Genomic DNA, 13,395 nt, shown 5'->3' on the forward strand with positions numbered 1-13,395 from the left:
TCAATGCAATCTATTTACATGCAGCTTTGATCTGACAATATTTAATTGGTCCATTTCCAAGATATGTATATGCCAATTTCCTTCTGTTTTAAGAAGGCACATTCCACCAAGCATTGCTTATTAGTAGGAGGGCTTGTTGGTCCCTTTTACCCCCCTATACATTCCTAGTGGTTTGGGTCACCCCGAGCTGCTTGGTTACTCTGTCAAGCCGTATATAATATCTGTGTAAAGGTGGCCACACACGACAGAATAAAATGATCCGATTTTACAGTAATTCGATAAAAACGATCGTATCTCTCGAAATAATCGAAAGCTGTTTTTTCATTCGACTGAAAAATCCGATCGGATTTCCCATTTTTTTTTTAATTTAAATCGATCCGGAGTGCCAGATATTTCTCTTCAATTTCTACTAAAGATTGTATGGTGTGTGTTACATTGCCAATTTATTCATATACACACTCTAGCAATTTTCTCTGAGCTTCCAATCAGTTTTATCATAATTGGGGAAAAAATTGAACATAGGTGTGTGGTACATTGGTCAGAGTTTTGAAATGTTACAGTCAGAAAAATTGATTGCAATTCTTAAATTGAACAGATATTTAAAAAACTGTATGGTGTGTGGCCACATGCAGGCTGTCACTGGTATATGGAGATGTCACACACACACACACACACACACATATGGGGCTACAGAAGTGTACAATGCTGCAGATGTCAGTTTGGCTGCAGTCCCCCCCCCCCAGCAGCAGCACTGACACTATATACTGCTGCTGGCCCAATAACTAGGTGAGAGGTGAGCACGTGGCTGCTCTTCCTGCTGGCTGCGCCCCGGTGCATGCTGGGAGTAGGCTGGTAAAGGGAGAGGGGCGTGGCTTGGTGGTGATTGACAGGTTGTTGTGATCGCGGACCGGATTTGCCCGGCGAGCGGCAGAGATCGGAGATGCGGCCCCCGGGAGCCCCGATGCTGCAGCTGCTGCTTCCCCGGCGGCCCGCGGAGCGAGGGTGAGATGCCTGCTGTGGGGGGAGGGGAGTAGCCGGTCTATGGGGGGGACTATGTGCTGCTGTCACTGCAGAGGTGCTGGGCTGCCTGCCAGGGGACATCTACTCCATATGGGTGACCATCTCTCATTGCTTCTCTTACATCACACATTACTGCACTACCAGGCTACTATATATCATGTGTAGCCATATATTATATATACTGAATATATATATATATATATATATATATATATATATATATATATATATATATATATTTCTTACTGGAATATTTTTATTTATTATTATTTACTTATTCAACATTAGAATGTTTGACGCCTTATTTTTTCTGTAATGAAACAAACATGTATTCTGATTATTGCTATTTAATTTAGCACTGGAACATTTTATTAAATATTGTTACTTTGTTTGTATTGCACGGACACGTTTTAGCATTATTTTACAAACCCGACTGGCTCGAACAACTGTACATCATGTGAGCCTCCACGAGGGGCGTATATAAATATACAGTAGAATCTTGTTATAGTAAACTCTGATATAGTAAACCTCTGGCTATAGTAGTCCTCAGGTCTCTGCGAATGTATCTGTATAAATATACAATGTACGTCCCATTCTGATATAGGAAACCTCTGTTAGGGCTCTTTTCCACTTGCAATCGCTAGCGTTAGCGCTAAACGGTAGCGATTGTGATTCAGCAAAATCCTTTTTTTTTTCCCGGCGATAGCGTTTGCAATTTTGTTATGCACTGCAATCGCAGTAGTGGAAATAACCTACCGCGATTCCTATGTTATGTAGCAAACCCTAACGATTTTAAAATCGCTAGTGATTTGCGCTTTTGCGATTCAGCAAACGCAATCGCGCTAGTGGACAAGGGCCCTTAAAGTTTACTACTTTTCCTGCTCCCTTGGAGTTTACGTATTGATTGTACTGTATACATCACTTGCGCTCGCATACGTGCGCACACTTTTTTCGACTCCTTGCTTTAAGAAATCATGGAACAATTCATATCACTGTTACTCAGCAGCTGTCACAATAGAGAATAGGATCCTGTTATAGTAAACCTCTGATATAGTAAACCTCTGGCTATAGACTATGCCTGTAATACAGTACAATCCTTTTATAGTAAACTCCAGATCATCTGGCCAAGTAGTTTATTATATCAGAATTCGTCATACATTGTATAGTTATGTGGGCGCTTGGTTTACTATATCCAGAGGTCTACTGTATCAGAGTTTATTAGGACGGGATTCTACTGTATACAGTGTACAGTTTATAGTAAACACCAAGTTACCAGGAAAAGTAGTTTACTATATCAGAATTGGCCATACATTGTATATTTATGCAGACGCGGTTGTTTGGACCTGTGGACTGAAGTATACTACATCAGAGTTTACTTGGCGTAAACTAGATTCTAAGATATCACAAATTCTGATATAGTAAACTGCTTGGGCAGGTCCCTTGACGCCTGCTAGAAGGGGACTTTACTTTCTGTATAATATTCAGCCACTCTGGGCCAATTTATGGGAAGTGTGTGTTTTCGGAAAGGGGGGAGTGCCTGGAGAAAGCCCGTGGGAATACAGGGAGAACATACAAATTGCATGCAGATAGTGCCCTGGCCAGGACTTGCAGCTCTGATTTTTGAGAGAGAGATTTTTTTATTTTTTTTTTCATCCATGATTATCTCAAGAAAAATCTAATGTTAGAATGGGCGTCCCCCAACAATGTTGTAGTTATATTTTCTGTAATCTCGTTTGATGCACCCTATGCGCCTGGCCACTCTTGTAGGAACCCCCGCAGGGTGCCTTCTGTTAAGCAGGCAATGCCCTCATAAATTTATATCTTCTATACATGGCCAATTCAATTACTCTGATCGAATCGGTGAGAAATCCATGCAGCATTTGGCCTGATCAAGCAATTAATTTCCATCCAAAATCCCTTGAGTGGGTCAGTCGGTCCAGGAGGAAAATTTCGGTCGGTCAGTGGCGGATTCGTAGCGTGCCACTAGCAGTGTTCGATTCAGTGACTGACAAAGGTACTGTCAATAGCAGGGCTGAGGAGTCTGTCGGGGCAATTTTGGGCACCCGGAGTCGGACTCGTGGTTTCAGACACTGAGGAGTCGGAGTCGCATGATTTTTGTACAAAATCCACAGCCCTGTTAAGTATTAGACTAAGGAGTCGGAGTCGAGGAGTCGGAGTCTGAGCAATTTTGGGTACCCGGAGTTGGAGTCGGAGTCGTGGTTTCAGAAACTGAGGAGTTGGAGTTGGAACATTTTTGTACCGGCTCCACAGCCCTGGTCAATACTCTGCCGCACAGCTGGTGACTACTTCTCCTTGGTGTCTTCTTCACTGCCGTGTCTCTGGGGGGGCCTGTGTGACATAATGCAGGGGATAGACACTAGAACGTATGAGAGGAATCGGCGCCGGTAGACTTGGGCGCAGGATACAGCCGGAATAATGCTGATCCTGCTGCTGCACAAGTTCCGGCCACGTTAAATACTATTCCCCCTCCAGGCCGCCATGGATGGTGGGGAATGATGTAATTCGGCTTCCAGCTATTGCTGGAGGGCGAATTATTGTGTTTTTCAAAAGTAACTTCAGCTCAGTCTTCTGACAGCGCTGAAGTTACTCACTGTGCCTGCTATAGCTGTAATTCCTATTACTGCCTATGGTGGCGCCGGCTGCACCCAAGTCTCCTGTGCCAGATTCACAGTGTTAGACACCAGAAGCCTCTAGTGGTCACAGTGCCCCTAGTGTCTGTCCCCGGCATTACATCCCACATAAGCTCAGGGACACAGAAGTGAAGAAGACTGAGAAGCAGAGACCAGGACTACATGGGCGCGTTGGACGGGGGAGGGTTTGGTACTTGGCAGGGACACAGATTTTATGCTGAAATGGATTGAAAATCTGTGTGCAGTGTGTGGAGTCAGTGATGGATCCTCTCTCTGATCAGATAATGATCTGCTGGCCAATATCGTCCAGTGTACGGCCACCTTTAGTCCACCTCTTTCCAGGCTGAAAATGGTTACAGATCCCTTCAGAGGACAATCTAGTAGTGTCTGCACTTTGGCTTTGCCCACCATGCTGTCATTTTGTGGTCTTGTTAACTATACTCTGTATTTTAGTTTGCTTTTAAAGCGGTAGGATCAGCCATACTATGCCAGGGAAAAAAACCCACAAATATAAGTAGATAAATACTTGATCTACTTACATAACACATGTATTGTACTGTCCACGTTTTGATTTCAGTGAATGTTATATAGTAAATTACGAGAATTCTGTTCCTGGTGGGGGCCATGTCTTTTGCCCACGGTTAGGCTAAATCCTGATGTCATTTCTGCCCTTTACTTTTTTTCTTTTCTCCTCCAATCGCTGAGTCACCTTAGCCTTGCTTGTAAACACAAGTGAGTAGGGGATCATGTTTCAGATAGGCAGCTAGGCAGGGAAATAAAGGGAAGAGGAGGAATATATTATAGATAAAAAGAACCACCAGCATGCAACTGAACTGAACATTAACTGAACTGAACTGAACATTAAAAGACAAAATAAACATACACAAGTCATACTTACCTCCCGTGTAGTCTACACCTCAATCTCTTTTTCCTCTCCTGCGTCCTGTTTGTCCACTGTGATCAATGGAATTCTCCGTCCTCCATTTTGAAAATGGCCGTTACCCTATAACAGCTTCCTGGTCAGCACACTGTTAAACTAACATCGCCCACTTGAGCCATAGGGAAACATGGACACATTAGTTCTCCTCTCAGCTGTAACTGACAGCAACTGATATATAACTGACAGCAACTGATATATTTCAGTTCTGACAAAATCTTGTCAGAACTGGAAGGGATTATTGTCAGAAGAAAATGGTGAGCTTGTGAGAGGAACTGATGGCAAGGTAACTATGTAATGTTCATTTGAAGTTACCTCATGTGTTTATTTTAAATAATTTTAGTCAGTACAGGTTCTCTTTAAGTATGTGATAACTCCAAATCATAACAGCAGAAAAAGTTTTGAATGCAGGATTAGCATCTTTATCACTTAATACACTCAGTTGCTGTTGGAATTCGATTTTTATGGTGACAATACCGCTTTAAAAATCCTTTAAAAAAACCTTTTAAAATAATCATGAAATATTAATTAAAAGAAAAAGTATCCCTGTAATATGTCAGTGCTGTGTAATGTGTGGACATGATAAATACAGTATTTTGTTCTGTCCTGGGACAGATTGTCTGCCTGACATCCTGTGTGTGGCGTGGTGCTTTTAATATCCGGACTGATTGTGCTGCATTTGAACTCTGTTTATAATGGTACTGTTTGTACTCTGGTGGTTTTAGCTTCCTGTAGAGAACAGTTTGGGACATAAGTGAAGTTTTTCTTTTTTTTTCTTTTTTTTTCTTTTTGCTGGCTGTGTTTGTTTTTGATATCGTCAGAATTCTTTCATTTAGTGCTGCTAAAATCCTGTGCTGGTTGATGCTTTCCATTAAAGCCAGCCACACAATCTGTAATGCTAGGTACATACGTTTTTTTCGGCAGATAGATGGGTCGATAGATAAATTCTGTCATGTCCGACATTTTTTCCGAACGTTTTTCTGGTCGATTTCAAATAGAAGTGAATGGAAAATGATAAGAAAAAATAAGAGGAGCGGAGACTCGATCGGATGGAAAATCGCCCGAAAGAATGCACCGTGTGTACCTAGCATGACATATGCCTGATTGAGTGAGCAATTGATATCTCCTTGTTTGGGAATATCAGATCTATCATTCTGTACCACTTGATATCGATGAGATAACAATGCAACATCAAATTCTGATCAGAAGGTAACTATTACTTTTGTACCACTTAAAGCGGAATATAACCCTGCATTTCAACTTTGCTCTAAAACATTATTTACAGTATATTATACGCAACCAGCATTTTTTATTTTTTTTTACTAGACCAGCATTGGAAGGGTTACACAGGGCTTTAAAGTCCCTGGAGATTTCTGCAGACTCATCGGAAGCTGACATAGATACATTTTGTTTACATAAATGTATCTAAGTGTTGAATGTGACTCATCTCTCTGACTGAGAAGGAGCTGGAGGACAGCCAAAGAGTGTGTAACATTTATCACTTGTTACATTCTATTTAGTTAAATGTATCTATCTGAACTTCTGCATATCTCTCCACTGAACTTTAAACCTCTGTGTTTAACCCTTCCAATGCTGGTCTAGTAAAAAAAAAATGCTTTTTGCATATAATATGCTGTAAGTAATGTTTTAGAGCAAAGTTGAAATGCAGGGTTATATTCCGCTTGAATGTAGTACAAAGCTAGGCAAACACTGATTGCATACTATTCCTGCCCGCACTTTATAAAAGAACAGCCCTCCTCGATTGACAGTGAAGTGAGTGATGTGGTGGCTGACGTGTTTATTTCCTTTTAAACAATGCAAGTTGCCTGGCTATACTGCTGGCTCTCTATCTCTGATATTTTAAGGCATAGACCCTAAACAAGCATGCAGCAGATCAGGTGTTTCTGACTGAATACTGGCTATATTAGCCACGTGCTTGTTTCAGGTGTGATCCAGACACTACTGCAGCCAAAAAGATCAGCAGGATGCCAGTCAACTGGTATTGCTCCTTTCAAAACATCAAACAGGTGTGCTTAAAGGACCTCTGTCGCGAAAATCTTAAAATTTAAAATAAATGTAAACATATACAAATAAGAAGTAGGTTTCTTCCTGAGTAAAATGAGCCATACATTACTTTTCTCCTATGTTGCTGTCACTTACAGTAAGTAGTAGAAATCTGACATTACCGACAGGTTTCGGACTAGCCCATCTTCTCATAGGGGGGTTCTCAGGGTTTTCTTTATTTCTAAAAGCACTTAGTGAATGGCAATTGCTCCGTCCAACTGTCAAAATAGTGTCCAAACAAACTAAGAGCCTGCGCTTACTCAACCGCGTAGTGTAGCCTGTATACTGCTAAGCAGGATTGACAGCAACAGTGAACTGGGATAGCAGAAAAATAGAAAAATGTGCCGTCACTCCACAGGCTGTAATATATAACACTTTATTGTTCCAAAAAAGACACACATGGGGGTAGCAATAAAACCAATTAAAAACACTGGAGCGCTCCTGCTACAGACATTCCACGTTCCTCACACTCAATCCACCACCCATACAGCGGTACCGGTACCTCTAACTGGTGTCTAAACTGCTGTGGGGGGGGGGGTGTGTGTATCATCCTGAGCGGGATCGTGGGCAGTCCGTGGGCGTCATAGCTGTCAGCTGGGGACAGGTTGATTACCAAGAAACAACATTGGGTAGTGTGTAATCTTCACCCGCGTATGCGGGACTCACCACTCTTCATCCAACTTGTGTCTTGCGGTGGCTGCTGTGCGCACAGCTGGGGCTGACTTGACTTCACCGGTCCTCAATCCCGAAGGGAGAGGCTCCCGGCCACAAGATTCCCAATCGGGCCAGCACCTCCAACAAAAAGTCCCTGCTGAGAGACGCTCCTGAACGCTCCAGAGCAGCTGCGGGTTGTAACCCCGCCCACCTACGCGTTGCGTCCGCCCTCTGCGAACTTCAACTGGGTGTAGCTGTTGAGAGGAAGAGCACTCCCCCTTAAGACTGCGCGTCAAGCTGGTTTCTGTCACAAACAGCCTATCACTTCCTCTTCCGTCTGCAAAGTCCAGACTTCCACTTCACACTCTGTACGCACAACACAGTACGCACCATTATATGCAGATCAAGGCATCAACACAGGTATGGTCAACATGGGGGCATACTTGCAGACTGAGCAAACATGCAGGCCCCTAGGGACATGCTTCCAACCTGAACAAGTGAATAATATACTGTCCCATAACTAACATTAAGAGTAAAGTAGGTGAATATATGGGCTAAGTTCCATCCAAAGTCCTAGAAAGGCGCTGTAACCCCAGGAAAGGGATGGGGAGGAGAGTCTTTTTAAAGGAAAGGACCAAAGTCCAATTCATTGTTCAAACCGGCAGGTTCTAAGGCGTTTAGCATATAAATCCAACGGCTTTCTTTTTGTAGGAGGATTTTTTCTCTATCACCACCTCTTCCTTTATTGGGCAGTCTGTAAATGCCCCTGAATCTAAGACCAGTTGGGTCACTCCCATGTGCCGCTCCAAAATGCTCCGCCACTGTACTCCTAAATTCCCCATTATCCTGTATCCCGCATCTAATGTCACTTAAATGCTGGCCAATTCTTTTCTTCAACGCCTTTGTAGTCATGCCCACATAAATCTTCCTACAGGGACAGGTGAGCTGGTAGATGACCCATTCAGACCTACAATTAATGAAACTCCTAATTTCCCATTTCCTATCTCCTGTGGAGTTAAAGAAAGTTTTCACTACATCCACGTATGCACATACAGAACATCCACCACATTTATACATCCCATTGGGGGCACGCCCACTTAACCAAGTCGCAGGGGTTTTCGCCAACACTTGAGAGTGTACCAATGTGTCCCGCAGGTTTGGCGCCCTGCGGGCCACCATGAGGGGTCTTTCTCCCACGATTTTTGCCACATCGGGGTCAGTGTGTAATACCCCCCAATGTTTACTCAGGATTTCCCGGATTTTATGCCAATGTGCATTGAAGGGGCTGATGAATCTAGTGGCCATACAAGTGTCCCTCTTGCCACCAATCCTATCTCCCAAAAGATCCTGCCGAGGGGTTTGTATGGCCCTGTCCATGCTGGAGCACAAAGTGTCATGTTTGTACCCTCTATCACGGAAGCGCTCGTATAACGACCTGGCTTCTGTGCCAAAATCCTCGTCCCGTGTACAATTTCGGCGGATCCGCAAAAATTGGCCCGTTGGTATGCCGTTCTTAAGGCTACGCGGGTGATGGCTGGTGGCATGGAGCAGGGCATTACCCGCCGTGGGTTTGCGGAAGGTCCTGGTGGCCAGGCTTTCTCCCTCCATCCAGATCCAAAGATCCAGGAAAGAAATACCCAGAGAGCTGCTCGTGTGGGTGAGGTTGATGTTCCTCTCATTTTTATTGAGTAGATCAATGAACATCCCCAACCTCTCCTCACCTCCACTCCACACCACCAGCACATCATCCATGTATCTAAGCCAAACTCTGACATATTTCTCAAACATCTCCGTACTGTACACATCTCGGCGCTCCCATAGGCCTAGGTGTAAACAGGCATAGGCAGGTGCGCACGCCGCGCCCATCGACGTGCCGCGCACCTGCCTATAATGGGAGTTGCCAAAAAGAAAACAGTTGTGCTCCAGAATGAACCTCATTGCCCGGCATATAAAATCATTATGGGTGATCAGGTCAGGATGGGCGTCACCGAGAAAAAATTCCAATGCTGTTAAGCCCATCTCGTGGGGAATCGACGTGTAGAGACTCTCCACGTCTATCCCCACGAGAATGTCGCCCGCCTCAATCCTAACCCCCTCCAGATTCCTCAAAACATCCCGAGTGTCTAACACAAATGATGGCAGCGTGGACACGATATCACGGATTTTTGTATCAATCCATTTCCCCAATCGTTCAGTGGGGCCATCAATAGCACTGACGATGGGGCGTCCCGGGGGCTTGTTAAGGTTCTTGTGAACCTTAGGGACAAGGTAAAGTAGGGGAACAGTGTAGGTGGTGACATGCAGGTATTCCCTCTCGGTTGGACTCAGAATTCCCATTTCCCCTGCATCATCCACCAGCTGGTTAACACCAAAGACAATCCTCTCAAAGGGATTGGATCTGAGTTTGGTGTAGGTATTACTATCAGATAACTGTCTATCAGCTTCCGCAAAGTATGCATCCTTGGTCCAAAGGACCACATTTCCCCCCTTGTCACTAGGGCGGATAACAATGTCCTGCATTTCCCTTAATTCAATTAATGCCCTTCTTTCACCCGGGGTGAGGTTGTCACGACCTCTTTGGTTCCAATTTATTGTTTTAAAGTCCTCTGAGACTAATTTCAGGAAAACTCCCAAGGCCTTGTTACTGCCAAATGTGGGCATATAATTGGACTTCCTCTTAAGGGACGTGTGAGAAATTTCCCCAAAATCATCAGAAACCAGCCTCTCTTCCTTAGTATGATATGTCTCATCTTTTAGTGCTTCCAAATCTATCAAACACTTACGGTCTTGGACCGTGAGTTGGGAACTCCAAGACACACCCTTGTCCCCCTGGGACAGATCATTTTGCCTCTGTATATCAGATGGTTCCCTTTGGCCATATTTAAGTTTTAACATAACTTTCCGGGCAAATAATTGTAGATCTTTTTGAGTTTCAAATTCATCCCCCCCATAGACTGGGGAGAAAGACAACCCCTTACCCAGGAGGGAAATGTGGTCCGGACCCAAGGGAAAGTCCGTGAGGTTTATGACATTGCATGGCGGTTCGTCCACCTGGGGTACTGAGGAAGTGGGTTCAGAAGGGGCCGGTAAAAGAGCACCACAATTATCACCCATAATTTTGGGTACACACATAGTATTAACTATTGATTTTTCCCTTTTCTGGGTGGTTGAATCCTTAAAATAGGTTTCAATTTCTGCTCTTTTCCTTGCCTCCTCTTTTTCCCTTTTCCTCTCCCTTTTTTTCTGATTGTTTCGACGACGTCTCCGTCGTCGCTTTCCTCTAAAAAAGTGATCGATTTTCCAGAGGCCGATGACACAGGGGAGCAAGAGCCCGTGCTGCTATTATCATCCCCCGAAGGAGGTGAAGGTTTACTGCCCACCCGGGACCTCTTACCACCCGGCAAATAGTCAAAAAATTCCCCACCCTTCCATTCCTCTAGATCCTTAATAAATTTAGATTGCTTTGAAGCTTTAATTTTCTTTTGATTTCTTTCCACCTCTTTTTTCAGCAGATCATTGAGCTTAATGAACAAGGGTTGATTGTTATATGGATCCAATGAGCGGATGCTGATGTCTACCTGATTTTTAATTTCTTCCAACTGGAATTCTTCCTCCTCGATTATGAGGTCAAGTACCCTGAACCCTCGCTCAAGGCACTCTACCTTCCATTTGGGGAGGAATCTGGAGTTACGTAGGTGATCTGCAGGAATGATCTTTTCCCGTACCCCCCAAGGCAAAACTTTGGCATCCCGGTAGGAACGCAAGGTGTACACATTCCAACGTCTTCTAAGATGACGTAGAGTGAGTTTTCTGTGCTGCCTGCATAATTTCTTAATATCTTTTTCAGTACCTGGTACCTCTCCCGTGACAACAGGTGTGGATCCAGTACTGAAAGTGGATTGAATATCTAGATCTATTTCGTCAGACAGAGCGTAGGCCATGAGGAAAACCAGTCCTCTTCAAACTCAATAAAGCGTATGTGGGAAACGGGGAGGTGCAGATAAGGATTGATACAAACAAACTAAGAGCCTGCGCTTACTCAACCGCGTAGTGTAGCCTGTATACTGCTAAGCAGGATTGACAGCAACAGTGAACTGGGATAGCAGAAAAATAGAAAAATGTGCCGTCACTCCACAGGCTGTAATATATAACACTTTATTGTTCCAAAAAAGACACACATGGGGGTAGCAATAAAACCAATTAAAAACACTGGAGCGCTCCTGCTACAGACATTCCACGTTCCTCACACTCAATCCACCACCCATACAGCGGTACCGGTACCTCTAACTGGTGTCTAAACTGCTGTGGGGGGGGGGGTGTGTGTATCATCCTGAGCGGGATCGTGGGCAGTCCGTGGGCGTCATAGCTGTCAGCTGGGGACAGGTTGATTACCAAGAAACAACATTGGGTAGTGTGTAATCTTCACCCGCGTATGCGGGACTCACCACTCTTCATCCAACTTGGTTTTATTGCTACCCCCATGTGTGTCTTTTTTGGAACAATAAAGTGTTATATATTACAGCCTGTGGAGTGACGGCACATTTTTCTATTTTTCAAAATAGTGTCCAGGGAGGCTGGCCAGCATCTTTGTATTAATCATTTACAGGGAATGTCTTTATAAAGAATAAAGGCCATGCTGCGAATCCCCCATGAAGAGATGGACTAACCCAAAACCTGTCGGTAATGTCAGATTTCTACTACCTACTGTAAGTGACAGCAACATAGGAGAAAAGCAATTTATGGCTCATTTTACTCTGGAAGAAACGTACTTCTTATTTGTGTTTTACTTTTTAAGATTTTTGCGACAGTTCCTCTTTAACTTTGTCTCTTGTGATATTGATTAGTCTTACAAGAAAAGTATACCAATTCAAGTATCCCTAAGGACCAGTTTCTGTTACAAAAGGCTGAGCACACAGTGCACACAAAGAATGGGGGGAGTTGGAAATTTTGGTGTTACTTGCAAAGTCACTGTGCTGAATAGGACAGGAACGCAAAAAAAAGCCGCAAACAGTGCATTTTCTATTTGTCAAGGAAAAAAAACGTACAGATGCTTTGTTTCCGTTTCCCCAAACAAACATTAGTGATCATTTTAGGTGATCGTTTTAGGAGCAGTTGCTGAATAGATATACTGCTCAGCTACATTTGAGAAACATTTTTCTGTAAGGATGGAGGAAGACGAGCAGAAGGCACTGGACAGTGCTGATTGCCCATGACGGTTGTCTAGTGATCCAGCATGGGGGGGATTGCAGGGAGCAGATGCAGCATGTCACACCACCGCACTGCAGCACTTGGTGTATGTGTGCAGGTGTCAGCAAAGCAGGTGCCCTTATGACTTGTGTCACTTGTCAGGATTGTGCTCTATCCTGGGAGGGGGGACATTGTGGTGTATGAGCGTCACACAGGGAGGCTGTAGTCAAGCGATGCGTTTGTGTCCATACAGTAGGGATGCCGCCGTGGTGTACCATGGAGTTGCTTCCCCTGGGCAGGATAAGGAGGGTGATAATATACTCTAGAGTCACTGTCATTAAAGGGACTTCGAGCACCTCTCATGGGCATGCCTTTAAGCCAGACGTCTTCCAACAAAGTCGTGCGATGACCCCTCTGGAGGAGCCTCTTGCAATGGCCATGCGTGTCACTTCCTCTTCCTGCTTCATTCAGTGATGCACTTCTCTAACAGAGAAGACAGGGGTGACCCGGAAGTTATAGCATAGCCAAGATGGCAGCAGCGATTTTTTTAAATTGAAATGAAACAAAAACTATTTGGTGTAGAACGGCGATTCAGGCATCAAATGAAAGAGGAGAGCACAAGCTACAGAGAGGTATGCATCTTTATGTACTTTGCAGTACTGGTCGGAGTCTTAAAGGCATGCCCATGAGAGGTGCTCGGAGTCCCTTTAAAAGATCTGGCATACTACACACACTAGATTCCTGATTAAGTCGGATGCAAGCGACTGCCCCAGCCATGTTTAGCCTAGTATGTGTACACAGCCTAAAGTGGACCTGAACTCTTGCACAGGACAGAAGGAAAACAGAGAGAAATGCACCCTGTATGTATTTAGAGAGTTTAGC

General features: G+C 44.2%; 1 protein-coding gene across 1 annotated transcript in view; it reads left to right on the forward strand.

Annotated features, from left to right (window-relative positions):
• Positions 1-870: 870 nt before the first annotated feature.
• Positions 871-13,395, forward strand: part of SLC25A39 (solute carrier family 25 member 39) — a 53,512-nt gene continuing 40,987 nt past the window's right edge. The window contains exon 1 of the mRNA XM_068262081.1: positions 871-1,002. The gene's annotated coding sequence lies outside the window, so the exon portion shown is untranslated. The remainder of the gene's footprint in view (positions 1,003-13,395) is intronic.

The sequence above is a fragment of the Hyperolius riggenbachi genome, chromosome 12 (assembly GCF_040937935.1).
Source record: "Hyperolius riggenbachi isolate aHypRig1 chromosome 12, aHypRig1.pri, whole genome shotgun sequence".
NCBI lineage: Eukaryota > Metazoa > Chordata > Amphibia > Anura > Hyperoliidae > Hyperolius > Hyperolius riggenbachi.